We start from the raw sequence: 27,326 nt of genomic DNA, 5'->3' as shown, positions 1-27,326 counted from the left end.
TAATAACCTAAAAGACTATATGGTCTATTCACTGTCTCCCATTCTTATCTAATGTTACGCAGCCAGTTTATGTGCTATTTCTTTTGCCTAGAACAGCTTTCTTGTCTATCCAAAATGTATAACCCTCTGATCGCCAGATCAATATCTGACTCCTGAATCTATACCATCTCTGTCCCAATCTCCCTCTATCATAAGCCTTCTAGGATGGACACTTTATCAAAATTCCCAGAACACATTTTCAGGTATTTTTATTTGTAATGAATTATGTTTTAAAATATCATCTTTCAGCTTTTGTGTACATGTTTTCCCTTTCAGCCTCTCTAATTATTAGCTCTTCCAGGTCAGGTACCAAGCCTCGTAGTGGCTTTACTGCTCTTAACACCCAGTACTATGCATGGAATGTTGTTCTTAATATAGATTCCATGGATAAAGAAATAAAAGAATAAAGAAATAAAAGAGTGTCAATTTTTACAGTGCTCTAAGTGAGGGGAAAAAAGAGAAGCTAACCAAAGTACCACAGAAATAAAATTCTATCCCTCTCTTTGAGCTTGTGTATTTATTTATAAGCTGGGAACAAGTTGCCTACCATCTATTTAGTCTCACGAGCATGTTAATATCATTAATATGAAGTTTATGAAGTACTTTGTACTGCCAGGAGGAAAGATGGTATAGAAATTGAAAGTATTACATATAATCCCTCTAGGAAGAAAAGAGGGGAAAGACAACTATTTCGTGAGATGCTTCAATTCCAGATCACTCTAGTGGAGATGCCCAAAGGAGTTTGTAGACCCCTTCAAATAGGAATTAATTTGTACTTTTCAAAGTCTCTGATGGGTACCTTTCATTTTAATTAAAGATATTTTGAGGAAATTTTACTTTAAAAACTAGATGAAGTAGTTCTCATATTTGCTTTGCCAAATCTACAGCATTAGACATAAATATAACTGTAGAGGAGTACATCGGCAGCTTCTCAGACTGAAGTCAGCCACGCAGCAACTTTTTCTCAGGGATTGGAGTACTCTAATGTATGTACATTTTTTCATTTGTTTAATTTGGTGTTTTTGTTTTTCACTTAAAAAAAAAAGAAGGAGCGTGTCTTGGAATGACCGTTTCATAAGTAAACACTGCTACAGATGCAGGGCCCATGCTGGTGTCTACATTTACTATCACGATGGCACAGAAACGATGCACAGTGAAGCAATGCTAGGTGAACACTAATGGGCATTCTGATGTACTTACTATACGGAAAAAGAGAAAAAATCCTGGCAAAGAAACCAAACCTCCATCCATACACAATAGTCTAGGCATGCAGAATTCACAGAATCTGTGAGATAACACAGATCCATACTGGTGTCACAAATAGCGTTTTGGAGTCAGCAAATGCCATTGTTTGTCACGTTAAATGAATACTGGTACTTCCAAACATATTGGTCATATAATTGTGTTTCGTGTCTCATTTGTAAATTTCCTTGGGTTTTGTAGTTCTGAGAGAGCTATAAACAGAGAGTTGATCCCTCTGTTAATGTGTATACATTTTTAAGTATCACTATAATAGAAATAATTGTGAACATTGCGAGTCCAGAAGAACAGTTTCCTTCTAAGAGGCCCATAAATTACATGAGTTTGAGAAAACTGCATTAGTAGGTGATAGGAAAAGCCTCCAAGAAAAAGTTGCATCACGGCTGAGTTTTATTATCTCAAGTCCACAAAACGTAAAGGGAGGGATCAAAATTGTGGAGAATTGCATATAAGGAAACCACAGCCTTACAGGTAAGAGAAAAATACAGTTTCTAAAGAGGTTTTCAAGGTCGAATGGAATAGAAAAGTCAAGATTGAAAAAAGCCTACGAAGTCCTGAAAGTGTGTGTGTGTGTGTGTGTGTGTGTGTGTGTGCGTGCGTGTGCGTGGTGTGTTTTTATGTTTATGAATCGGTGCTTTGAAGAGCCTTTCCCTACTGGACTACTTTTGTAATTTTCTAATAAAAAGTTCTGTCAAAATGGTAATTTTAAAGAAATTCACTATACGTCCATATTTTCTAGAAAATGTTTCTTCTGTCAAAAAAGAGCATCCTTATTTCATCTCTTGAGAACTGTTATCTATACCGAGTTATTTTATAAGCAGCAAGTCTCTATTTCCTAGTTTCTAAACTTTATTTTCAGCTTCTGGTGTCTATAAATGTTTGTTCCCATTTAGGGTGTGTACAGTACTTGTTAGAAGGACACCCTTTTTGTTTATTTTTTTTCTTACCCTTTCAAAGTTGAGAAAAATATCTGTGAGAGCGTGAAAAGGTCTAAGCTTTGTACCTTTGAATGGGGTATTGTGTTAATTGCAAGCACTGCCAATGTTGGTTTCTATTTTCTGGCTGTTGTACCCAATGTCAAAAGATTTGGTTACACCCTGACCCAGTCCTAGTTATTCAGGAGCTGTTGAGCAGAGATACACAGTTTGAAATTACTTTTCCAAATGAATTTGAAGAGGGCACAGGGCTAAGTAGAAAAGTCAGCTAGATTTTCCTTGTCTACACAGGATCCTTCTCATAAATTTCCCCCAAATATAGTTTAAACCTAATTTCATATCGGGAATTTTCTCCTGACATTTTTATTGCCTTTCCTTTGGGCACAATAATAATGAGTTTAACTTGAAGACCACTTTTAATTTTCAATACCATTCCAAGGATATTCATCAAAGAAATGGCGAGTGTTCACTGAGCCCTAATTCGTCACTCAACACTGTGGCAGGTGTTAGAGGTATCCCACTGGGCATCACACAACAGTCCTAAACTACACCCACCAGTCCAGCTAGGTTCTGTCCTCATTTACAGTACCCCAAAATTCTCATAATACCCTGAAATTTCCCTGCACAGCTCTAGGTCACACATATGCAATGATTATTTAGTTTGACTGTGCTTTTTCCATTCTGCTGTGATCTCCAGGGAAACAGAGGTGGTATCTGTTTTATGCACTGCTGAATTCTGGGAGCCTAGTTTACTGTCTAGCATGCACGCACGCACACACGCACGCACACACACACACACACACACACACACACACACACACAGTATTCAGTAGAAATGCATTGGAATGAATGAAGAAAGGAAGGAATGATGAACTAGGAGGGAGTCGGATGAGTTTGAAAAGCACACTATTACTTGAGGAAGTAAGGGCGGTATTAAAAGAACCCAGAACTGCATAAAGGCAAGAACCTGCCAAAAGAATGCCACACAGGGCAGAAAGTAGGCCAGATTATTAAGTACAAACCAAGAAGGTAGAACTACTTTTTGTGACTGTAACATGAAAGCAAAAGCCTAAGCCAGGATGCATCTCACAAAATAGAAAGTATATTAAGAAAGCCCGCTTTAACTGCGCCAAACACAAAAAGAAGTTGGGCCATCTCCTTTACTGTGAAGGAAAGAAAAGCAAATGACTCGTTTAAAAAGACACAAACATCTAGGGCTTTATTCTTTTGCCCCACCTTAGTTTTTCCTACTCAGAGTAAAGGCAGCTATATTATCAAGGCGTGTGGCATCCAGAAGGGCTGGGAGGAGTCTGGCAGTGAGACATAAAAGGCTGATGAAAGACGATTTTATGAACTAGCTCTTTCAGAGCAGGAGGCTGTACTCCATGAACTGCCCAAGTCATGGCCTGTTGTTTTTCAGAATTCATACAAGGTGGTAAAGTTCAAGAGTGTTCCTAAAACCAGCAGATTCCACTGAATCCCCGCCCAGGGGCCTGCCGGCATGGATAACTCTCCTGCTTCCCCTTCTCCATCCACAATAGGCAGAGCTGGTTCGTGAGTCAGGAGAACCCAGTCTAGTCTTGGCTGTGCCATTGTCCCTTTGTGATTTTACGTCACTTTGCCTCTGACATCCTCAGTTTCCTCTTCTGTAAAATACCAGTAAAATGGAGAAAAATGATTATTTGCTCTTCCAGTCATCAGTTGGTAGGATAAGAACATTTTAAAATTCTTTATCCCCTAACTAAGGCATGCATACAACTTATAAAACCAAATGGTACTTCAAGTAATAAACAAAGTTCTCTTCCCTCAACCCTTTCTAACCGACTCCAGCTCTCAGGGGAATTACTTTAATCTCTTACTAAAATCTCCTGATTTTTTGATTTTAGTTATTATCTGTTGGTTCCCTATTGTGGCATGTGAAGATTGAGTTCATACCCCTTTATCATCACTCACACTCTTCTTGTTTTCCCATCATTCTTTTTGTTATATCAATATTCAGTGTTTATACTGTTATGGCGAGGTAAATACTTCATAACTGAGCCAAATAGTCTCCTCTGAAACTCTTTGTTTTCCTGCTTTGTTTATGCTGTTTCATTTGTTTGCTTTCTTCATTTCGTTCTATGTATTTGACCACTGAGTCAGACCAAAACTTTCTGAGCCAGCTGTAGAACTCCTCTCAGTCACCATCACACATATGAAGAGATCCCTTGTGGACCCCTGTCCTTTCTGCTTCAGCCTGGCCTTGCACTGCAGGGACCTGCAGGGCATCTGTCCTCCTGGCACTGACCTTAGCTTTCTCCCCAGTGCTGGTTCTCCCGTTCTGTGTATCTCATTCTTCCACGTTCTGGGTTTACTCTCATTTTGGTAGCTTCATAAGAAAGAATATACGAGAAATAAATTTTAAGGCCTTGCATATCTAAAATGGTTTTTCTGTCACCTCAGGTGCAAGCTTGGAAATAATTTTAATTCAAAATTTTACAGATATTTTCCCATCATCTTTTCTTTTTTGTTATGGCCGATAAAAGTCCAGTGCCATTCTGAGTGCTCCTTCTTTGTATGTGATTTGCTTCCCTTCTCCCCCTCCAAAATCTGTTATCAACTTCTCTTTGTCTCTCAAGCTCTAATAGTTTAAGATGATGGGCTATGGTATGAAGGTTTCTTTCATTCATGGGTCATTACAGACTGCGCACTCTGTGAGCGTGTGAGTTTTCAATTTGAAAACGCAGATCCTTTACTTTTAGGAGATTTTCAACGTGTAATTTATTTGATAATATCTTTGCTTCCATTTTCTCTTTTCTCTTTCACTTTCATTTTCTAGTAGTTGTTTGCATGTTAGACTTCCAAGATTCTATTTATTTTATATTAAGCTATTTTCAGTATTATATGTATTATATTTCAGTATTTTTATTAACTAATGCATTTATCTATTGTATTAACTTTGAATTATTCTTGCTTTTAATTACTTCTTTATTATAGCATCCTATTCCTGTTTCTTATCTCTCAAATAAGGGTATAGATTGTTGATTGTGTTCTTTTGGTCCCTGAATTGTGCTTGTGATTTTTTTTTCCCTTTGTTAATTTTAATTTCTACCCCCCATTACTCCCATATTTCAAGGCTCTTGGCTATCTGTTCTTATAAATGCCAAAAAGCCAATAGAGTGTTCTGCATGCACAGAGAAAGATGGCCAGTTGGTGGGCCTCACCCTCACCATCAGCCATACCTGCTAACACCAATCTAGAGTCTCTTCACTTTATTTTCATTGTCAGCCTCCAGCCTTCTGCTTGGCTGAAAGGAGGGGTCACTTAGCTGCATGACCTGGGAGGGGGGTTCTGGGGCTTTTTGCCAGTTTCACCCCCAATCCCATACCTCAGTCCTCAGAATATCCAATACTTCAAATTTCTACACCTTTCTCATGATCTGTGGTCTGACTGGCTTTTTCTTATTGACTCCGCCCAATTCCTCTGCATAGAGTTAAATTTTGGTTTTCTTCACCTTGCTAAGTCAGTTACCCTTTATCCATTTTCCATCTTCTAAATGTTTTATTTCCTTTGTCTGCTCTTTTCTCAGTTTCTCTCTATTATATAAGTTCACACCTATTTTTTTATTCTTTTGCTGTGATTTTTGTTGGTTGGGGGCAATAGCAAAGGCCAACATGTATATTTAATGTGACATGCATTATACAAGCATATGGTTGCAAAAGTATATTTTTAAATAGACATTTTTATTGTAATTTTAAGTTTATAAAACAGTATTCAGTAGAAATGCATTGGAATGAATGAAGAAAGGAAGGAATGATGAACTAGGAGGGAGTCGGATGAGTTTGAAAAGCACACTATTACTTGAGGAAGTAAGGGTGGTATTAAAAGAACCCAGAACTGCATAAAGGCAAGAACCTGCCAAAAGAATGCCACACAGGGCAGAAAGTAGGCCAGATTATTAAGTACAAACCAGGAAGGTAGAACTACTTTTTGTGACTGTAACATGAAAGCAAAAGCCTAAGCCAGGATGCATCTCACAAAATAGAAAGTATATTAAGAAAGCCCGCTTTAACTGCGCCAAACACAAAAAGAAGTTGGGCCATCTCCTTTACTGTGAAGGAAAGAAAAGCAAATGACTCGTTTAAAAAGACACAAACATCTAGGGCTTTATTCTTTTGCCCCATCTTAGTTTTTCCTACTCAGAGTAAAGGCAGCTATATTATCAAGGCGTGTGGCATCCAGAAGGGCTGGGAGGAGTCTGGCAGTGAGACATAAAAGGCTGATGAAAGACGATTTTATGAACTAGCTCTTTCAGAGCAGGAGGCTGTACTCCATGAACTGCCCAAGTCATGGCCTGTTGTTTTTCAGAATTCATACAAGGTGGTAAAGTTCAAGAGTGTTCCTAAAACCAGCAGATTCCACTGAATCCCCGCCCAGGGGCCTGCCGGCATGGATAACTCTCCTGCTTCCCCTTCTCCATCCACAATAGGCAGAGCTGGTTCGTGAGTCAGGAGAACCCAGTCTAGTCTTGGCTGTGCCATTGTCCCTTTGTGATTTTACGTCACTTTGCCTCTGACATCCTCAGTTTCCTCTTCTGTAAAATACCAGTAAAATGGAGAAAAATGATTATTTGCTCTTCCAGTCATCAGTTGGTAGGATAAGAACATTTTAAAATTCTTTATCCCCTAACTAAGGCATGCATACAACTTATAAAACCAAATGGTACTTCAAGTAATAAACAAAGTTCTCTTCCCTCAACCCTTTCTAACCGACTCCAGCTCTCAGGGGAATTACTTTAATCTCTTACTAAAATCTCCTGATTTTTTGATTTTAGTTATTATCTGTTGGTTCCCTATTGTGGCATGTGAAGATTGAGTTCATACCCCTTTATCATCACTCACACTCTTCTTGTTTTCCCATCATTCTTTTTGTTATATCAATATTCAGTGTTTATACTGTTATGGCGAGGTAAATACTTCATAACTGAGCCAAATAGTCTCCTCTGAAACTCTTTGTTTTCCTGCTTTGTTTATGCTGTTTCATTTGTTTGCTTTCTTCATTTCGTTCTATGTATTTGACCACTGAGTCAGACCAAAACTTTCTGAGCCAGCTGTAGAACTCCTCTCAGTCACCATCACACATATGAAGAGATCCCTTGTGGACCCCTGTCCTTTCTGCTTCAGCCTGGCCTTGCACTGCAGGGACCTGCAGGGCATCTGTCCTCCTGGCACTGACCTTAGCTTTCTCCCCAGTGCTGGTTCTCCCGTTCTGTGTATCTCATTCTTCCACGTTCTGGGTTTACTCTCATTTTGGTAGCTTCATAAGAAAGAATATACGAGAAATAAATTTTAAGGCCTTGCATATCTAAAATGGTTTTTCTGTCACCTCAGGTGCAAGCTTGGAAATAATTTTAATTCAAAATTTTACAGATATTTTCCCATCATCTTTTCTTTTTTGTTATGGCCGATAAAAGTCCAGTGCCATTCTGGGTGCTCCTTCTTTGTATGTGATTTGCTTCCATTCTCCCCCTCCAAAATCTGTTATCAACTTCTCTTTGTCTCTCAAGCTCTAATAGTTTAAGATGATGGGCTATGGTATGAAGGTTTCTTTCATTCATGGGTCATTACAGACTGCGCACTCTGTGAGCGTGTGAGTTTTCAATTTGAAAACGCAGATCCTTTACTTTTAGGAGATTTTCAACGTGTAATTTATTTGATAATATCTTTGCTTCCATTTTCTCTTTTCTCTTTCACTTTCATTTTCTAGTAGTTGTTTGCATGTTAGACTTCCAAGATTCTATTTATTTTATATTAAGCTATTTTCAGTATTATATGTATTATATTTCAGTATTTTTATTAACTAATGCATTTATCTATTGTATTAACTTTGAATTATTCTTGCTTTTAATTACTTCTTTATTATAGCATCCTATTCCTGTTTCTTATCTCTCAAATAAGGGTATAGATTGTTGATTGTGTTCTTTTGGTCCCTGAATTGTGCTTGTGAATTTTTTTTCCCTTTGTTAATTTTAATTTCTACCCCCCATTACTCCCATATTTCAAGGCTCTTGGCTATCTGTTCTTATAAATGCCAAAAAGCCAATAGAGTGTTCTGCATGCACAGAGAAAGATGGCCAGTTGGTGGGCCTCACCCTCACCATCAGCCATACCTGCTAACACCAATCTAGAGTCTCTTCACTTTATTTTCATTGTCAGCCTTCAGCCTTCTGCTTGGCTGAAAGGAGGGGTCACTTAGCTGCATGACCTGGGAGGGGGGTTCTGGGGCTTTTTGCCAGTTTCACCCCCAATCCCATACCTCAGTCTTCAGAATATCCAATACTTCAAATTTCTACACCTTTCTCATGATCTGTGGTCTGACTGGCTTTTTCTTATTGACTCCGCCCAATTCCTCTGCATAGAGTTAAATTTTGGTTTTCTTCACCTTGCTAAGTCAGTTACCCTTTATCCATTTTCCATCTTCTAAATGTTTTATTTCCTTTGTCTGCTCTTTTCTCAGTTTCTCTCTATTATATAAGTTCACACCTATTTTTTTATTCTTTTGCTGTGATTTTTGTTGGTTGGGGGCAATAGCAAAGGCCAACATGTATATTTAATGTGACATGCATTATACAAGCATATGGTTGCAAAACTATATTTTTAAATAGACATTTTTATTGTAATTTTAAGTTTATAAAAAGTTCTTGAAGATAGTTCAGAGAGTTCACATGTATACCCAGTTTTTTTTCCTTATAATTAAAATTTTACATTAGTATGGTACATTTGTCAAAATTAATGAACCAATAATGATATTATTATTAAATAACACTAAGTTTTTGTTTGGCTAACTCTCTGGAAAGGAATCACTATGCCTAGCCTAGGCTTAAAGAGTGGAGAGTTAGGCTACCTCTCTTTAAAGGCAAAGAGTAACTACATAAATTATTTGGAATTCTTCCTGAGAGATATGTCTGTTCTCCCCCATTTATTTACCTATCCGATCATTTATTTATATAGATATGGATTTGGGAATATTTATTTTATATTTTGGGTTATATCCAATGCTACTTCATTGATTTTGTTGCTCAAATTGAGAAATGCTTTTTAATTGTAAACCTCTACTTAAAAGTAAGATGTGATTTAGATAATGTAATTATTATCTATGTCTTATACTTCTTGAGCTCCTTACTACCTAAAAACGTGCTAGGCACAAAATGCTAGAATCGTAGAATTTGAACACTAAATACTCGTTTAGCTAACTTATCGATTAATCTTAAATACATTTTAAATAATTTCCAAAGGTCCAGTTTTATATTCCGTGAAAGCTCATAGATGCATGCATAAGGCTGCCTCAAGGACCTGTAATCTTATTAGGAAAGTAAACATATACAGAACAATGAAAAAACAGTATTTTCACAGTTTGAAAGTGAGATCTGCTGGCCTCAGCATCCATCAAGGTATCCCAAAAGAGGCTGGGAATAATTTAGACAGAGGAAACAGGAGAGGAGAGAGTCTTTTAAGCACACAGAGTATAAAAGATTTGCATCTATTCTATTTGAACATGTCTAAAAATTGTCAAATGAAAAGCATTTTAAAATTCACTTTCCTTTTAGAAGTAAATCCTAGAGCTTCTTTATCCTCCTTTTTTTCTCAGGAAAATGGCATTTCGCATCACTGCTCTTTGCCAGTTTAACAAACTGTTTAATGGGGGAAAAAATGTGGCTTTTAAACCTGGTCTTATCTGGGAAAGCCAATGCTGGTGCTACTTAGCCATCATTCAGCCTAGCGGACTAGGCTAGAGGTGGAGACAGGTCTCTCCTCACCTGTCACAGGGAAGTTCTGAGCTCTGCCAGCCCCTTCGCCTCCCCAGGCATTCTGCCCTCCTGGCTGTCTGCTGGGAAGGGAGTGGAGGGAGCAAGCAAACACCAGCAGGAAAGCTTCTTTAAGGTCCTCTGCAGGGCTCACTCTGCGGGAGAGTGATGGTTTTGAAATTTTCAGTTCAGCAGAGCCTTAAGCCCTGTTTTGAAAGGAAGCTTTGGTCAATAGAAATTTGGTCCTTAGAACTCACATTCCCTCTTTTCCTTTGTATGTTTCCACACTTGGTACCTTGGGGACTACCTTAATGCAAATTGGTTCTTGAGACTTTCAAGAGTTGATCTCCAGAGGTCTGTGCCAGGGAGCCTGTCCTGCATTCCCTTTTGCTGTTTTTGAGAGCTGTTCTTCTCTCTAGGATTGTCACCTGTGTGTGTGTGTTGGGGTGGTGGGGAGGGGGTCACCAAATCTTTTTCAAGAACTCAGACTCTTAGTCAGACTGCCAGAATTCATATTTTGGCTCATCTATGTCACTTCATACAAACTACTTAAAAGTCTCTAAGCCTCACTTTCCTCAATAGGAAAAAACAAACAATAATAAGAGTTCTTGCTGCAGAAGGTTATTGTGAGTATTCAGTTGGACCATACGTGGTATCTAGCATATAGAAGTGTTCTTAAAATGTTAGCACTAATATTACCTATTATTGAGCAAATTTTGCTATTTCTAAGTGCCATAGGAAATATCAAGATGGATAAAAGACTACTCCTGCTCTCAGACACAGTCTAGAAGAAGTTCTTGAGATTAGCATGTAAAGAACCGATCACAGACTGTATACATGAGATCAAATATAAAAGTCTTGTCAAAAAGGTAAAGTCAAACTACTTAGAAGAGAGAGAATTCAGGGATGGGAGACCACAGGCTTTTGCAGGGGATACCTTTCATTTGATTCAGAGAGTTTTAGAGAGGAGGTAGCTGGGGCTTAAATTATGGGTTGAATTTAGCATACCTTAGAGGAAAGGAAAAAATATAACCAAGAAAACAGCAGGGAACTAAAAATATATTTTGAGAACACCAAACAGTCCATTTGTAGGAACATAGGGGAAATTCTTAAAAAATATGACAGATAAGACTAGAAAAGCAGTTTATGCTTAGAACACAGAGAGCCTTGAATGCCAAGCTACAGAGCTGAGGGAAGAGCTGAGATCCTAGGACAGCTTCGAGGAGAACTGAGTTCGATAATCTACCGTATTTATCAGCCTCCTTTAACTGCATTTAGATCTGCATTTCCTTCTCAGGAATTCTTCTCTCTTTCTCTTTCTTCAATAAATATTTACTACACTCCTGCATTTATGATGTGGTCTACCAAAAATTCTACAAAGCCGATTATCTGTCCTATGATACTTTCACAGAATTAAATAAAGGTCAAACCATGGTGACTAGCAATAAATAGGATAGGTTTAATCAAGTTGCACCAGAATGAGGCTATTGATTTTCTATAATTTTTTTCCTCTTTGGCTGACCTAAAGTCCATTGCTAATCCTAGCGTAACACTTTTTATCACTTTGAGTAGATTATTTTGTCCAGAAAAAAATTTACTAAATATCAACTAGGGTAGGCACTTTAGAAAGCATGAAAGAAGTATAAATCACAATACTTATCCTAAAAGAGCATAATCTTGCAGATAGATAATACTAATGATAGTATTTGAGTGCTGTAAGCCTGCTAGCTAGTTTACTGCCTAGTCAGAAAACTAAAGAGACTGAATCTATAATGGAGGGATAGATTCTGGGTAGTCAGGAAGTGTCAAGATCATAGATGGTTAAAGGCCCAGAGAAAGTGGGACTTTGAAGTAAATAAAAGGGGGAAAAAAAGGGGGTGGAGGAGATACTATGTCTGAGAAAGCATAGACGAAGGTTCTGAGGCACATGGCATTGCAGGGTAAAATGAAGAAGGCTACTAGCTTGACGAGAGTAAAGAGTCTGTGCAGAGAGGTAATGTAGGCAGAGGTACTGAGTGCCAAGTAGGTCTGGTCGCAGGTGGTCCCTGGTATGACCCATTTCTTCTGTTTGGTAATGAAATACGGAGATTGTAAAGATAGATTTTCAAACAGGAAAAAAAAAGGCGGGGGGCGGCGGGGGGGATGCTCACTAATCCAGAATTTCTTTAGAGAAGAAATGTCACATGTCTACCAGATTTTTCACCAGGGGAAGTCAAAGGAGGCATAGGGAATTTCAGACTATTTACCCAAGGGACCTGCATTTATAGAAAATGTGGTCTCAAATCTCTGACTGAAAAATGAACATCCTGAGGGGAACAAAGTAAAGAAGTACCTGTCTATTCCTCGCCAGGCTAGGGGCTAGAGGGAAACCAGAGAAGAAGCAGATAGATGTCTGTCACCTTGGAATCTTGCTGCAAAAAATTTATTTCAGAGTTTCCCTGTGTCTGGCAGCCTAGAAAGTTGGGTTTAGGTGAGTTTTGCACAGAGATTGTCAGCCCAACAGACCTGGAAAGTGAAGCCTTCTGTTTATTTCAAGTTTAACTATAGCTTCGACTGTCATAGTGACATTGCACCCTGGGATCCCACTGGAACATTCTCATCATGGCCTTCAGGGACTTCTTGGCTCATGAGGAAGGTGAAGTCTGAGTTGATCGGATACTTGAGAATGAAGCTGATTCCCCTTGAGGTAGTGAGATCCCCATTATTGGAAGTTTTCAAGCAGAGGACCGATTGGCAGGGATATTGTCGAGAGAATTCATTCATCGGCTGAATGGTCAGAATGATGATAACAGCTAACACTGAGCATGTACTGGGTACCAGGCTCTGTATTTAACACTTTACGTATATTTCCCCAAGTCTCCAAGAGGAAAGGGATGCCGTTATCCCCATTTTACAAACAAGAAACCTGAAGCCCAAAGTTTGGAATCTTGCCAAAGATTCTGTAGCCAGTAAATAAGAGAGTTAAGATTTGAACCAAGCCTGTCCACACATTTTTTTTACTTTTTATTTTCAGAAAAGTATGCTAGAGCCCCACTATTCACAATGATACCATACCAAAAATGACTTTTATATATCCTAAAGCCCCGCTATTTCAAAACTCTACTGCTAAAAGTACAGCCGTTTTTGTTTATTGACCTTTCATGGGGACACGAAGGGCTTGGGATTAAGTTTAATTTACTCTCATGTGGGTTTCCATATGTGTGTAAGGCAAAGGTGAAACCCAAATCAGAGTTTTTAAAAAATACGAGAGGAAGAGAGAAAACACCTCTCCACACAACTCTGGACAACTGGGGCTTGAACTGAAGAGCTCATAAGTAAATGAGCACATGGCCCAGGGGACAGAGTGCATCCTAGGATCCTGAAATGCCATGGGAGAGCCAGTTTGCCACCCAGCTCTGCCCCTACCTTGCTCACAGGATGATCTCGGGCAAGTCCCTTAGATGACTGGAGTTTTTGAGTTGGAAGGGACCTTAGGGCGCCCTACTCCAGATTGTTTTAAATTGTGTTCTGTAAAAACATAGAACTCACAATTTATTCTTCAAATATTCCTTGTGAACCTACTATGTGCTGACTATTGGTCCGGGAGCTGCCTCTAGGGCTTTTCCAAGGCAGGAAAAGAAACAATGAGACAAACTTGCCCTCTCCTCCTCGCTACTGCAACCATGCCCTCCATTATTGTCTGCCTTGTATTTTCATTACGGTTAAGATTTACTTGGAAGAAGAGACTATACAGCTTAAATTTCTTTTTAAAAACAATGTCTATTCTAACAACCTCACTAGACAGACTACAAAACCCAAATAGATGAAGTAATTTGCCCAAGATCCAGTCATCATTTTTACCTAGTGGCCATGTGCAAAGTGAAACTCTTTACACTTTACCCCATGCTTCTTATCCCTGGGTGTCAATTCCTGTTATTCTAAGATGGAAGAGTGAGACCAGACTCTCTCTATTTTTCTGAATGCCTTGAACACTCACTATCTGGCCAGTACTGTCTTTGGTCCTGTAGCAATCATGGCTCTTCAGCCTGTGATTGCTACAATTCCTTTTCTGTTTCTCGGTGCCCTCTGTGTTCTAGGTAACTGTCATGAATATCCAGCCTGGGCTTTATTTGATCACACTGAGCTTGCACCAATGGTGTCAGGGAAACAGGGAGGATGAACAGACTGTAATGATTCCCTGTACTTATCGAGTGTTCAAGGTAGTGAGGGTTTAATAGCTGGAGCTCATTTTCATATTGAATAATGCAAATACCCTTCCCTCAGCTCTACAAAATCTAGGATATTCAGGAAAAATGTCTCATACATCTCACATCAGGACTGGAGGCCTCAGAAGTATGGCGTAATGTTTAGTAACAGACAGGCCTGAAAGAGAATCCAGCCTCTGCCGTTTGCCGTGGGCTAGCTGTGTTCTTGCACATGGGACCTAGCTTCTCTGAGCTTCAACTTTCTCATCTATAAGACAGGTCCAATAATTCCCACATCACAGGAATGTTTAAATGAGATGATGATTAAATGCTATACACAGAGTTTAGGAGAAAGTTGGATATATAATAAACTCTCCACAAATGATAATGCTATTACTATATTTTTTTCTCATCTGGTTTATAATCTCTGGAGAGCCTTTGAAGCCTCTGAATGAGTCCTGCTTCATTTGTCATGTTGTTATCATGCATAGACACATCAGAAGCAAGTTTTTTTAAATTTCTCTCTGGAACTTAACTTGAGGGATCTGCTATCATTGACAAGGGGCGGGAGAGAGAAAGGGCTGAGTGAAATAGAATTTTACTTTGTTGTTGCTTTAGTATAGTTCTAGGTATGTACAAGCAAAATAAGTCGGTGGCCCTTAACTTTCTCAGGCTGTTGCCCCAGGACAGAATCAAGCCCAGTGGCCACAACTTCCTAATCAAGCATGTGAGTAACCTTCAGAGGTTACAAAATGGCAGCTCACAGATTAAATGACTGTGACCTACACAAATCTCTAAATTTTAAAAATCCATTGCTAACATTTTTAAATCCAGGATTTTCATTTGGAAATCTAAGTTTCTGCCTTCTCTCTCATTTTAACTTTTTTAAACTGTAAAATCTAACATCTATACTCAAAGCAAAACTATTTAGCTCAGTGGTTTGTCACAAAGTTAACACCAGAGTAACTGCCATCCTGGTCAAGAAATACAAGGTTGCCGGCCCCTCGGGAGCTTCCTTTTAGCCCTTTTCAGCACTATTCACTGTCCCACCAAAGGGAATCTGATATAATAACATCTTTGTTTTTCGTTATAGATTGACCACCTAAGCAAGCATTCCTAAATGTTAGAGTTTAATTTTGCCTACTTTTAAAATTTTTATATAAAGGTAATCATCCCATATGGTTTTGTGCGTGTATCCATTTTCCTTTGTTCAATATTACACATACCGAATTCATCCATGTTATTGGATATGGATATAGTTTACTCATTTTCATTTCTGTACAGGATTCTATTATATGAATATGTCCCAATTCATTCGGCCATAATTCTAATGTTGATGGACATTTGGGCTGTTAAAACTATTGAATAATGAGTCTATAAATATTCTTGTATGCGTCTTTTGGTGCACACTTGCACGTATTTCTGTTGGATGCAAATCTAGGAGTGCTAAGAGAATGTTCCGTTTTAATAGATACTGCCAAATAGTTTCCAAAGTGGCTGTACCAATTTACACTCCCACCATCAGTATGTGATGATTCTCATTGCTCCAAATTCTCTCAAACACTTGGGATTGTCAGTCATTTTAATTTTAGCCCTTCTGGTGGGGGTGTAGTGATAACTCACTGTGATTTTAATTTGTATTTTTCCTGATTATTCGTGAGGTTTAGCTTCTTCATTCCATAGGCTTAGGGAAGTGTTGATATGCTTTTAAAAGTAATAACAGTTCATGCTTTTTGCTTATTTTCCTACTGGCTTGTTCTTTTCTTGCTGTTTATAGATGTTCTAGATGTGAGTCCTTGGTCAAATATGTATGTTGCAGATATTTTCTTCTTTCTGTAGGTTGCATGTTTACTCTTTATAGTATCTCCTGACTTACGGAACAGAAATTTTTTGTTTTAATGCAGTCCAATTAATCAGTTTTTTTTTCTTTATAGATAGTTTTATATCCTGTTTAAGGTTTTTCCTATCCTAAGGTATGAAGATAGTCTTCTATATTACCTTCTGGTGGCTTTACGTTTTCCCATTCAGATTAATAATCCATCTGGAACTGATTTTTGTGTATGCCATAATTTAGGGGTCTAGAATCAATTTTTCCATGTAGATATCCAACCGATGGCATCATTTACTGAAAAGATCATCCTATCTCCACTGAACTTCAATGGAGTCTTTGTCATAAATTAAGTAACCAAGTATATGTGTTTCTGTTTCTGTCTTTTCTATTCCACTGATCTGTTTATCTCTTAGGTTTTAAATTTAACCTAAGTCTTCAAATTTGGGACGGCAAGTCTTTCCACTTTATTGTCCTTTAAATTGTTTTGGATCTCTCCGTGGCCCTTTACACTTCATGTAAATTTTAGAATCAGCATGTCAGATTATGGAAAAAACCTACAGGGATTTTAACTGAGATAGCATTTAACTTACGTTATTTAAAGATATCGGGGAATTGATATCTTTAAATATTGAGTCCTTTAATCAGGAATATAATATATTGCTTCAATTATTGAGGTCTTCTTATGTTTCAGTAATGTTTTGTAGTTTCGCTACAGAGATTTTGCATATCTTTTATTAGATTTATCTTCTGGGTATTTAATGATTTTTGATGTTATAAATAGTATCTTAAAAAACATTATGTTATAATTGTTCATTGCTGGTATATTGAAATAGAAATTATTTCACTTATATTGATTTTATGTCCATTGACCTTGCTATCTTCACTTAGTAATTGTAATATTTTTCTGTAGTGTTTGGGTTTTCTACGAATACAATCATGTCACCTACAAATAATGACAGCATTATTTTTTCCTTGCCAACTTGGTTATGATATTATCTCCTATATTCTGTTTACTAATATTTTAAGATTTTCTTTTCATCCTGATTGTGAAATAAAATGCCTCTAATTTTCTTTTCTTATAATGTCCTGGTTCAATTTGGTATCAGGGTTATGCTGCCTCAGAAGAAAAATAAGGGAGTACTCCCTTTTTCTAGTCTCTGGAAGAATCTGTGTAGGGTGGGTCTTTTTTATTCTTTAATGGTTTTATGGAACTCAGAAGAGAGGTATTCTGAGCCAGGATACCTCTTCTTTGTATAAAGCTTTAAATGTCGTTAATAGTTACTGCACTAGTCAATTTTGTTAATCTTCTTGTGGCAGATTTGGTAATTCATATTATGCTAAGAATTTGTCCATTTCGCCTGTTTTCAAATATCTTATAAATTTGTTCATAATGTCCTCTAATTATCAATTTCATGTCTGTAGCATTCGTTGTGATGTCACCTTTTATATTATTCACATTGGTGATTTTTGTGCTCCCTTATTCTCACATTTTCTCTTAGATTCTTTAGGGGCTGGTTTAGACTTTGTCGATCTTATCTACTATACATTTCTTATTTCATTAATTTCTGCACTTTATTTCCTTCTTATGTTTAGTTTTCAGGGTTGTTTCTAATTTATTAAAATGGATGCTTAGCTCATTACTTTTTACACCTTTTCTTCTTTTTTAATATATGTATTTCAAAGCCATGTGTATCCCTCTAAACATAGGTTTAACTGCATGCTTTGTTTCTTGAATTCTTTCAGATTTACTGAATTTGTTCTTTTTCCACTTTTTACTCCTCTATTAATCTGTAAAGTAGACAACCTTAACTATTCTTTTAGTGGTTACACTAGGGATTACAACATTCATTCTTGATTTATCAAATGTTATTGCAGACTGGCACTTATACATTCTTCCCACACAGTTCAAAGGCCTTAGAACATTTTAGCTTTATTTTTTTTTTCTGCCAATGTACATGCCATTATTGCTGTATATTTTTTGTATTTTTAACCTCAACAATATATTATTGTTGTTGCTGCTGTTTATTCTATCCATATTTAATTCTATTAACCCATATATTTATAATTTTATTCCTTTTTATTCCATTCTGCATGTCTAAGTTTCCATCTGGAATAATTTTCCATAAGTGTGAGTCTGTTGTTGACAGATACTTTTCCTTTATTTGTATAAAAATGTCTTTATTTCACATTCTCTCTTGAAAAAAAAATTTTTGTTGGATATAGATTCTACATTTGCAGTTACTATCTTTCAGCACTTTAAAGATATAAATTCAAAATATATCCACATTTGGAAGATCTGCATAATTCAGGAAACAAATATTTTCTAAACGATCTATATTTGGTATTACAAAATCATGTATAGATAAAAGATTAATTAAAAGTTCGAGATAGACCTGTGGATTTTAATGTAAAATCCATGTGAAACCATCACTGATACACTTAGATTCCACAGGGCAACTAAAATTTAAAAAATGGCCACATTTAGAGCTCTAGTGTAATATCAAAAAAAAAAAAAAGTCACAGTTATCTGAAATGCTATGAAAATAGTCCTCCTTTTTCCAGCCACTTAGCTTTGCGAAGCCAGATTCTCTACTTATTCTTCAACCAAAAAAAAAAGTATTGCAACAGGTTTAGTGCGGAAGCAGGAATGAAGATCTAGCTGTCTTCTATTAAGACAGACATCAAAGGGATTTGCAAACATGTGAAACAATGTCATTCGTCTCACTGCAATTTTCTTTGAAGAAAAAAGATATAATTCAGTTGTTTCTTGCCAAGAGTCAGCTGTCAGTCTTATTGTTGATCTTTGGCAGTAATCTGTCTCCCACTCCTCCCTCATCATAGGTAATTTTGAGAATTTCTCTTTGTCTTTAGCTTCTAGCAATGTTACTATGTTGTGTCTAGGTGGGACTTCTTTTATTTAACATACTTTGAGTATGGTGGACTTCTTCAATTTGTGCCTTGATGTCTTCCATCAGATTTGGAAAGCTCCTGGCCACTGATTCTTCGAACATCATTTCTGTATCCTCTTCTTACCTTTCTTCTTACGACTGTCTCCGTGTGTATGTTTGAGTTTTTCACTGTATCCACTATAGCTCCTACATTCTTTTCTGTATTTTCCATCCCTTTCTCTTCCTGCACTTTAATTCTGCTTTCCTTTGACCTATCTTGAAGGTTATTAATTCTCTTTTAAGCTGTATCCAATCTACCATTAGGCCTATTAAATTCTTTGAGCTTCTTCAAGTCCGAAATTTCCTCTTGACTATTTTACATGGTTTTCAATAGTCTCTTGAAATTGTCAATTGTGTATTTTACTTCCCAGAAGATAATAAGCATTGCTGATTATAAAATATAAGTTTGATTACTCTAATATCTTGAGCCCCCATAGGTCTGTCTGTATTTTATCTTCCTTTCTGTTCATTTTTATTTATGTTGTTTTATCTTCTAGTATAACTGGTTATTTTTATAGTGTGGGCTAGACATTGTATTTGCAGAATTTTTTGTAGAAATAATTTGAGGCCTAGGGTAAAGTTATCTTTTCCCCACAATGGGTATGTTTGCCTTGTGTACTACCAATCTGTTATCATTTCAGAGATTGAGATGACTAAAAGCTAAACTCTAATCCCCAACTTGTTATTCTTACCTCCTCTTAGTTTAGCTGCTTCCTCTAGAATTGGTAAATGTCTCCAGGGCAAAAATAGCTCCAAGCACAAGGCTCATCTCCCTGGCTTTCCTCCAGCTATAAATCCTGGCTCTATAATTCTTTATTCTCTTATTAGGTCTTCTACATCTTCCAGCAGATTTTTCAGTATTTTGTCTAGCTTTTCTAGTTGTTCTCACTGTCATCGATTCAAATTATATAGTCTCTCATTAACACAAGTGGAAGTCCTGTACCTTCACTTGAAAAATTGATGGATGTATCTACAATGAGCTTGAGTTGGGCAGTGGTTTCTTTCCTTTAGCTGAGCCATGCACTCTCCCAATCACCACAGTGTCCAGCTGGGTCACTTCTCATTTACATTAGTACAGCCACAGTTGGCGCTTGGGATTGGGACTCTTGCCTTAAATTCTGTCTAAAACAAAGTAGGAGATAAACATACTAGGAAGGTACCATTTGACCTCCCTGGATTTATGTCTTCTAAATCTGGCTTTATATACTTGGTAAATGAAGGTTAGTTTTTGTTTGTTTGTTTGTTTGTTTGTTTTTATAATTTTGCCGGAAAAATCCTCCTAAAGATTTTATAGAGTTGTCATTGGATTCTCCACGTGCCAGGAAGATCGAGAATCTCTACTGGGCCCAGAGCTGCCCTGTGAGGACAGACTGCCAGACTGTCCTACATGGCAGAACATCTGCACCGAGAGCTGTTTCCAGTCTCAGCCATGATGTGAGACCAGGACAGTGTCGAATGGAAGACTGAAAGCAGGATGACTCAGAAACAGGTGGTGTGTGTCTCCCATGGTCTGTAGTTCCAGAGCAGCTGCAGTGTAAAGAGTGCTGGTGCTCTCCAGGGTGCCAAGTAAGGTGAAAACAAAGCCACAAAAAATGAGGTAGAAAATTTGACTCTCCCTGTCCTTGATCAGGAAATCTATAGGCCTTGTCAGAGGGTCACTGGAATGGAAGAAAAGCCTACAAAGACTTGCAGTTTCCCTGCGGAAGACAGAAGTGTGTGGTCTTTTTTTAAAAAAAAAAAATCTATAACTGTCCTTTGCTCAGTCTAATTCAATGAAAAATCTCTGAGTACAGCTACTCTATGCAAAATAATATCTGCCTCCAGGGAGAAGGTACTTTTCTTAATTGTGGTTGACAGTGTAGTCTGCAGAGCCAGGCTGCCTGGATTCTAATCCTGATTCTCCTATATACTCACATGGTGACCTTGGACAAGTATTTCATTTTTCTATGTTGCAATTTCCCCATCTATAAAATGAGAATAACAGTGATATTCACTTCAAAGTGTTGTTGTGTGAATTTTAAAAAGCAGTGCATGTGAAATACCTAGAACAGTGACGGGTACATAGAGGAACTCAAATAAAAACTGCCATTTATAATTAAATTTGTTTTATTAGGATAAATATTTAATAATATTTAACATGGTTATCTTGTATCTCTCAGTGCCCTGGTTTTCTTATCTCTGGTCTACACTCAAAGTTCTAAACAGGCTATTTCTTTTTTAGTTGGATGTGGAAATTATATTATGGATTTCCAAATCTTGCTGCTCATTTCAGAAAGTTTTTGAAAACTCAGATTTCTAGGATCCACCCACAGAAATTCTCATTTAGTAGATCTGGAGTGGAGCCTGGGCAACTAAATTTTTAAAAACAGTACTGGTGATTATGATATGCAACCAATTTGAAATAACTAAACTGTGGTGTACAAATCGTTAAATATCTGGAGCCAGTTGTTAAATATTCTGCATTTTGCAAACTAGTTGTTAAGCCATTGATATCTTGGTATCTATTGATTATGATGGGACTATTTACACCATGGAAACTGACAAACGCCACTTTTTTTTTTTTTTTTTTTTTTCTGGAGCACTGGTTTACTATCCCACCACAGGCACAATCTTCTCAGCTCCTAAGCATTTGGAGTATCTCTGTCTAATCTGATTATTTAGGACTCAGAATCTCCACTGTTCCCTGAGGTTTGATTGATTGAGGTTTGGATCTTCCAAGCAATGGGCTGTGGTCGAAAGGGCTTCCGTTATCTCTGCAACCATAATCAAACTATCATTTCTTCAATATGAGGCAGAAGTGGAAAACCAGTTGCCCAGTGCGAATTCCAGCTCACAGAGATTTAAAATAGAAGTTTGAGGCAGCTTTTAAAAATCCTGAGTTTGCATATGAAAATCCAGATTCTCAGCTTCTTAAAAAATGGAAATATCTGGGCCTGTATTTCACTTGACAAAGTCTGGCTAAAACTGAGGGAACAGGGGCAGGAAGGAAAGTATTCTCCGACCTCCCCATTTGTTCATTTCTGCTTCCTGCTGGGCCCCTGCTGGGCCCCTGATCTCGTAACTCAGGGAAACTGGTTTTCCAGAAAAAGGTACCAGACCAGACTGGGACTTAGGAAATGTGAGCTTGTAGTCATGACTCTGCTTTTAACTCATTGTGTGACCTTGGCCAAGTCACTCTCCCTATCTGTGCCTTAGTTTCTTATCTGCAAACTGAGAGAATGCTGGCCTCGTCCGCCTTTCACTGACGTTGGGACGATTCAAAATGGGATAGTGTGAGCCTCTGACTACCAGCTGCAGAAAAGTAAGGAACGAATGCTCAATTTTGGTTCCTGTTATCTTTCATCTGTACCTATGTGAGGCTGAAGATTCTAGAAAAGTTCTTATAAGAGAAAATGTTCGAATGCACTGAAATGCTGAGAATGGATGGGGAGAGAGTGCCTCATGGTGAGAAAAGCACGCAAAACAGAAATACTAGTGAACTTGCTGAATCGGCAGTCTTCCTGAGAGCGCTTTTGGAACATGAGAATTTGAGGATGTTATTATTAACCATCCCTATTTTGTAGAGAAGAAAATATGGGTCCAGAGGAAACATGGGCTTAGCAATAAGATCTGCATATCAGTCCCAGAAACATGTGCTTTCTTGCCTGTTCCTTAACTTCTCTGAGCCTCTGTTTCTTCCTGTGTAAAATGGGAATGTTAAAATCTATCCTGTAACGCATCACGAAGAATCAATGAGATAATGTGTTTTAAGTACCTAAAACATATTGTAAATGTTCACTAAATGGCAGCTGCAATTATTAACTCAAATCAGGCATATGCTAATTGAACCACAAGCAAACCAGGATGTAGTTAAGAGAATGAGACATGTTGTTAATGGATATTTTCTTACTAGAAAATAACTTTTCATAAAGCAAAAGTGGCTCTTTTTATTTCCCATTGCATTGAGGTAACTCCAGACAGTACTTTGCCCAGCATTTGCTACAAGATTCGTAGGATGCCCAACTATACAAGCCCATATCAACAGCAAGTTTTGAGAGCTAGAGACGGTATTAGCATAACAAAGTGTTTGCAGAGTTGGACCCCTGTGCGGTTTCCTTTCATAAATCCTTAAATTTCAGCTCTACTCAGCTGGAAAGGAGAAATCTAAGTCCAAAGAACACTTATTTATTTTTGATTTTCTCTGTCTTGCATGCCTCTGCATCTGAATATCACAGCAAGAAGTGTTCGGGTTCCTCTGGGATCCTGAAGGCTGGGACAAATTAGCATTCTTGGAGTCAGTGCTTCTTTTTGGACTACACTCTTTTTTCTTTTCCTCTCCCAATAAAAATTTCTGTTTCAGAGAGTACTTTCTCAGCCACTCCTTTCCTAATGCAATTCCGTTTGATTTCCATCAAGCAGCTCCTGAAAGGAGCTGCTCAACCATGTGCCTCGGCAAGCATTTCAGTTCCTGAACACCAGCTTTCTGGCAGGAGCTGTTCCTGATGCGGCTTCATACCCAGTAGTCATGCATTTAACCAAAGTGATTGACATATCGTTTTTCCCCCCTCTCCAACGTTTCCAACCCATTAGTCTTATTTGTCTTCCTTGGAAAGGCTCCCCCAGTTTGGAATCCTGCCAAGTCAGCGAACGTACTAATACATGCATAAGTCAAATCTGCGCACACACAGATGTAGCAGGTACCAAGTCTATCCGTGTTGACTATTCAAAATTTCCTTTCTAGACTTTATGTCTCTACTGAAGTTTTAGTCAGCCACTTCTTTCCTTCTTTCTTACCTCCTTCTTTCCCTCCCTCGCTCTATTTCTTTATTTTCTTCCTCCTTTTCTCAGAAACAGCCACTTTTTTTTTTGTTTAGCCATCATAGAATGTCATATTCTTCGGTGTTAAAGGGGCTTGAGAGAATTTTTTTATATACTCCTTTCTTTTACTTTTGGGAAATCTGTGTGCCAGAAAGGAAACCATGGAACATCAACAGCTTTACTTTGCCCTTAGGAAAACTTTCACGCTCCACATGCCCCGCCCAGCACTGCCTGGCACAAACGCTGCCCATTGTGTCAGCTGCCTCTCCTCTCAGTCTCGACACTATAACCACACAGACCCCTCCGTCCCTGTCTCGGGGCCTTTACACACGCTTTTCTCTCTTTCTGGACAGTTTTTCACACACAAGTGCGCAGGTCTTCTTCATCACTCAACATGTTAATTCTTTAGGTCTCAGCTCAACTGGGACTCCTCAGATCACCACCCTACCTTGTTCCTCCAGGATATTTTTTCCTAGCACAGAGCCTGGCATATCACGACTTGTAATGATGCATTTATTTGCATGGTTAGTTGCCTAATGTCTCTTCGCCTATAAGAGGGCAAGTTCTCTAAGGACAAATACCACGACTCTCCCCTCCTCCCCCCCACACCGCCCCCCAGTATTTCTTCAGTGCCTGGAGTTTGATAGCTAACAACAAATATTAACAATAAAGTAATAGTGGCTCACGTTTATTGAGAATGTGCTAGTCGAAGGCATACTGTTCAGAGATTTTCACATGTATTAACTCATTTAATCCTTATAATTAACTTATGAGGTGGGCATGATTATTATCCCCATTTTGCAAGTTAGGAAACTGAGTAGCCAAGTCAGTCATCCATGAATATGAGCTGGAAAGTAGCAAAGCTAGTTTCTAACTCAGGCATTTTGATACTAAAGCCTGAATCTTCAACCAGGCCATGCTGTGCCTCTATTAAGCACTCCATTAATAGTCATTGAAAGAACAAATGAAAATATATATCCAAATTGATTAACAGCAAAACTGAGGTTAAATCTAAATTGCTTGATCGATAATCCACTTTTCTTCCTAAACAGACAGCTTCTCAGATGCCAGCAGAATGCAGTAGAGAGAAAGAGAAGCGATTAACAAATTGGTCTGTTGCTGATAAGACCTATGGGAGGGACTCTGTGATGTAGATTGTGGAGCGACATGGAAATCATTTTAGATTCAGGCAGGACCCAGTGGCAGGTGGAGAAACACTGAATTCCTTAAAGAGTTCTTAAGATAAGGAATCAGCTTCTCCAGAAACATCAAGTAGATTTATAGTTATCATTGCTAACAATTTAGGTAATTCTCATGTTTTGGATGATATTTTTCAAACCTGACTCTAAAGTATAAGTAGCCATCAATTTTATAAAACAGAATTCTAGGATGAGAGCTCCAGGAGTGTGCCTTGTTCTTTGTTGCATTCACAGCGTGTGGAACAGTGCCGAGCACATGGTAAGTGCTCAATAAATATTTGTTTAATTAATTAATGGAAAATAAACATCAACAAATCCATCGGTAGGTATTTACTAAATGCCTATTAATAAGTCTGTATAGTTCAAGGCACAGTGAAGAACACAAAGAAAAATGAGTCAGATTCCTTTTCATGGAGAGGCCAGAATCTAGGTGGTCCTAGTAACAACTACCACCATCACTAAAAGTCACTGTCATTGGGAACCAGTCTGGTCTCAGTGCTGTGCTATGTTCCTCTGTATATTATCAGGTCATTTTCGTACTTGCAACAACCTTAAAATGATGGCGCTACTGCTAATCTCTATTTCAAAATGTAGAAACTAAGGTTTAGAGATGCTAATTTCTTTTTCAAAGTCACAAAGCCAGGAAGTGGTAGAGCTGGAGCTTGAACTCAGGTCTGTTTGACTCTGGAACCAACCAGGCCAAATATATTCATTCCATTATTTCAAGGTCACCATCTATGGGTGAGGGAAATGATGGGACCATAAGAGTTTGCAGTATTAGAGGGCAGGGGCAGGGACAGAGGGAGCAATGCCAGTAAAGCTACTCAACCTCTCCAGAGTCTGAAATATTTCTATTCTTTGCCTGCTACAATCTTATTTGTTGTTTAAGTCTCAGATTCTATGACACTTCCTCCTAGAAGGCTTCTCAAACCCTATGTGACCCAGTTAGTTATGCCGTCCTTTATGCTCCCTTTGAAACCCTTCCTGACTCTTAATCATAATATTCCTTATCCCACATTCTAATCACTTGTGTTTCCCACCCACTAGTTCCTCCAGGATATTTTTTCTTAGCACAATTCCTGGCATATAGTATGCCAATTAATAAATATTTATAGAATAAATGAATTTTAAATAGAAATTGCCACTATATGAATCCAACTAATATACAGCAGAATTCAAAGGGAGGAATACATTTGGGGGCATTAATTGAAGCTCCAGGGCAAAAGATTTCTGGAAAGTTCAGCTGTGGAGGCCACGCACACACAGTGCCACAGAGCACAAATGCAGCAGCCATGGTGGATGAATGGCACACCACGCACAGTCCCAGAACTAGCAACGTGGCAAAGGCATCATGAACGTTCCCACAGGCGGCCAGGGCACCCTTGCACAGAGCTGCTGCCACTGGAGCTCGGGACTGCCCCAGCCCAAAGCTCATGGGCTCTGCAGGCCTGCAATAGTGGTCCATCACTGTGGTGAAGGTGAGCCCAGCACTACATACATACACAGATAATCTTATCAAAATGTGTGGAAGCAAAGCAATCTGAAGGAAGTTCAAGATCACAAGACTTACTGACCAAAATATACTGTATTCATATCAAGAATAAAAGTGTTTGGAGAAAGAACTTTTTATTCAATTAAATCATGATGGAGGCAGAAGAATGACAGCCAAGGAAGGCAATCTTTTACTCAGAATTTCATGAAGTGAAACTTCATGCCTACTTGAATAGATCCATTGAATAGTTCTAATACCATAAAATTAATAGCCAAGAAGCCAAGTCTTAACAATCCATGATCAGATGACTGACTGACAGAGTAAAGAGCTTTAAAGGAATGCGTCCAGGTGTTCCAAATAATTCATCAGCTTACTGCTAGCCCTGAAGATACTCTAATGGTCACCAAAAGTGTCATTAAAAAATTTGTAGATGATAGGGTCAAGTTTCTCTTGAATAAGCAGCACACCCAGGAGGGAAAATGCTACAAGAATGACCAAGAGGACACATGTAGAATTTGTATTTGAGGTTGTAGAGCAGTCCAAACAAGAAAACTTGGACACTAATGTTAGGCGTTTGACAGCAATGGACAGATGAGGTGGCCTTTCCATTGCCAAGGAGAATGTTAAACTTGTGAAGAGTCCTTCCTTTCTTCTGAGGATATACTTCTTGGTCTTGACCTCAGTGGAGACCCTACTACAGGACAAGCAAAATAACCTCTTTTAGAAGCCAAAATGCAGGTCTGAAGTTGACATTGCATCTTTCAGAGATTCCAAATCAAAGGAAGGAAGGAAAGAAGGAAGGAAGGAAGGAAGGAAGGAAGGAAGGAAGGAAGGAAGGAAGGAAGGAAGGAAGGAAGG

At 38.2% G+C, this 27,326-nt stretch overlaps 1 protein-coding gene and 1 pseudogene across 5 annotated transcripts in view; both read left to right on the top strand.

Annotated features, from left to right (window-relative positions):
- Positions 1-27,326, top strand: part of GRIA1 (glutamate ionotropic receptor AMPA type subunit 1) — a 302,597-nt gene that overhangs the window by 99,319 nt on the left and 175,952 nt on the right. The gene's annotated exons all lie outside the window — the stretch shown is intronic.
- LOC105289937 overlaps positions 26,618-27,326 on the top strand; it is a 931-nt pseudogene continuing 222 nt past the window's right edge.

The sequence above is a fragment of the Pteropus vampyrus genome, unplaced genomic scaffold (assembly GCF_000151845.1).
Source record: "Pteropus vampyrus isolate Shadow unplaced genomic scaffold, Pvam_2.0 Scaffold30, whole genome shotgun sequence".
Lineage (NCBI taxonomy): Eukaryota > Metazoa > Chordata > Mammalia > Chiroptera > Pteropodidae > Pteropus > Pteropus vampyrus.
This window is presented reverse-complemented; position numbering and strand designations above follow the sequence as displayed.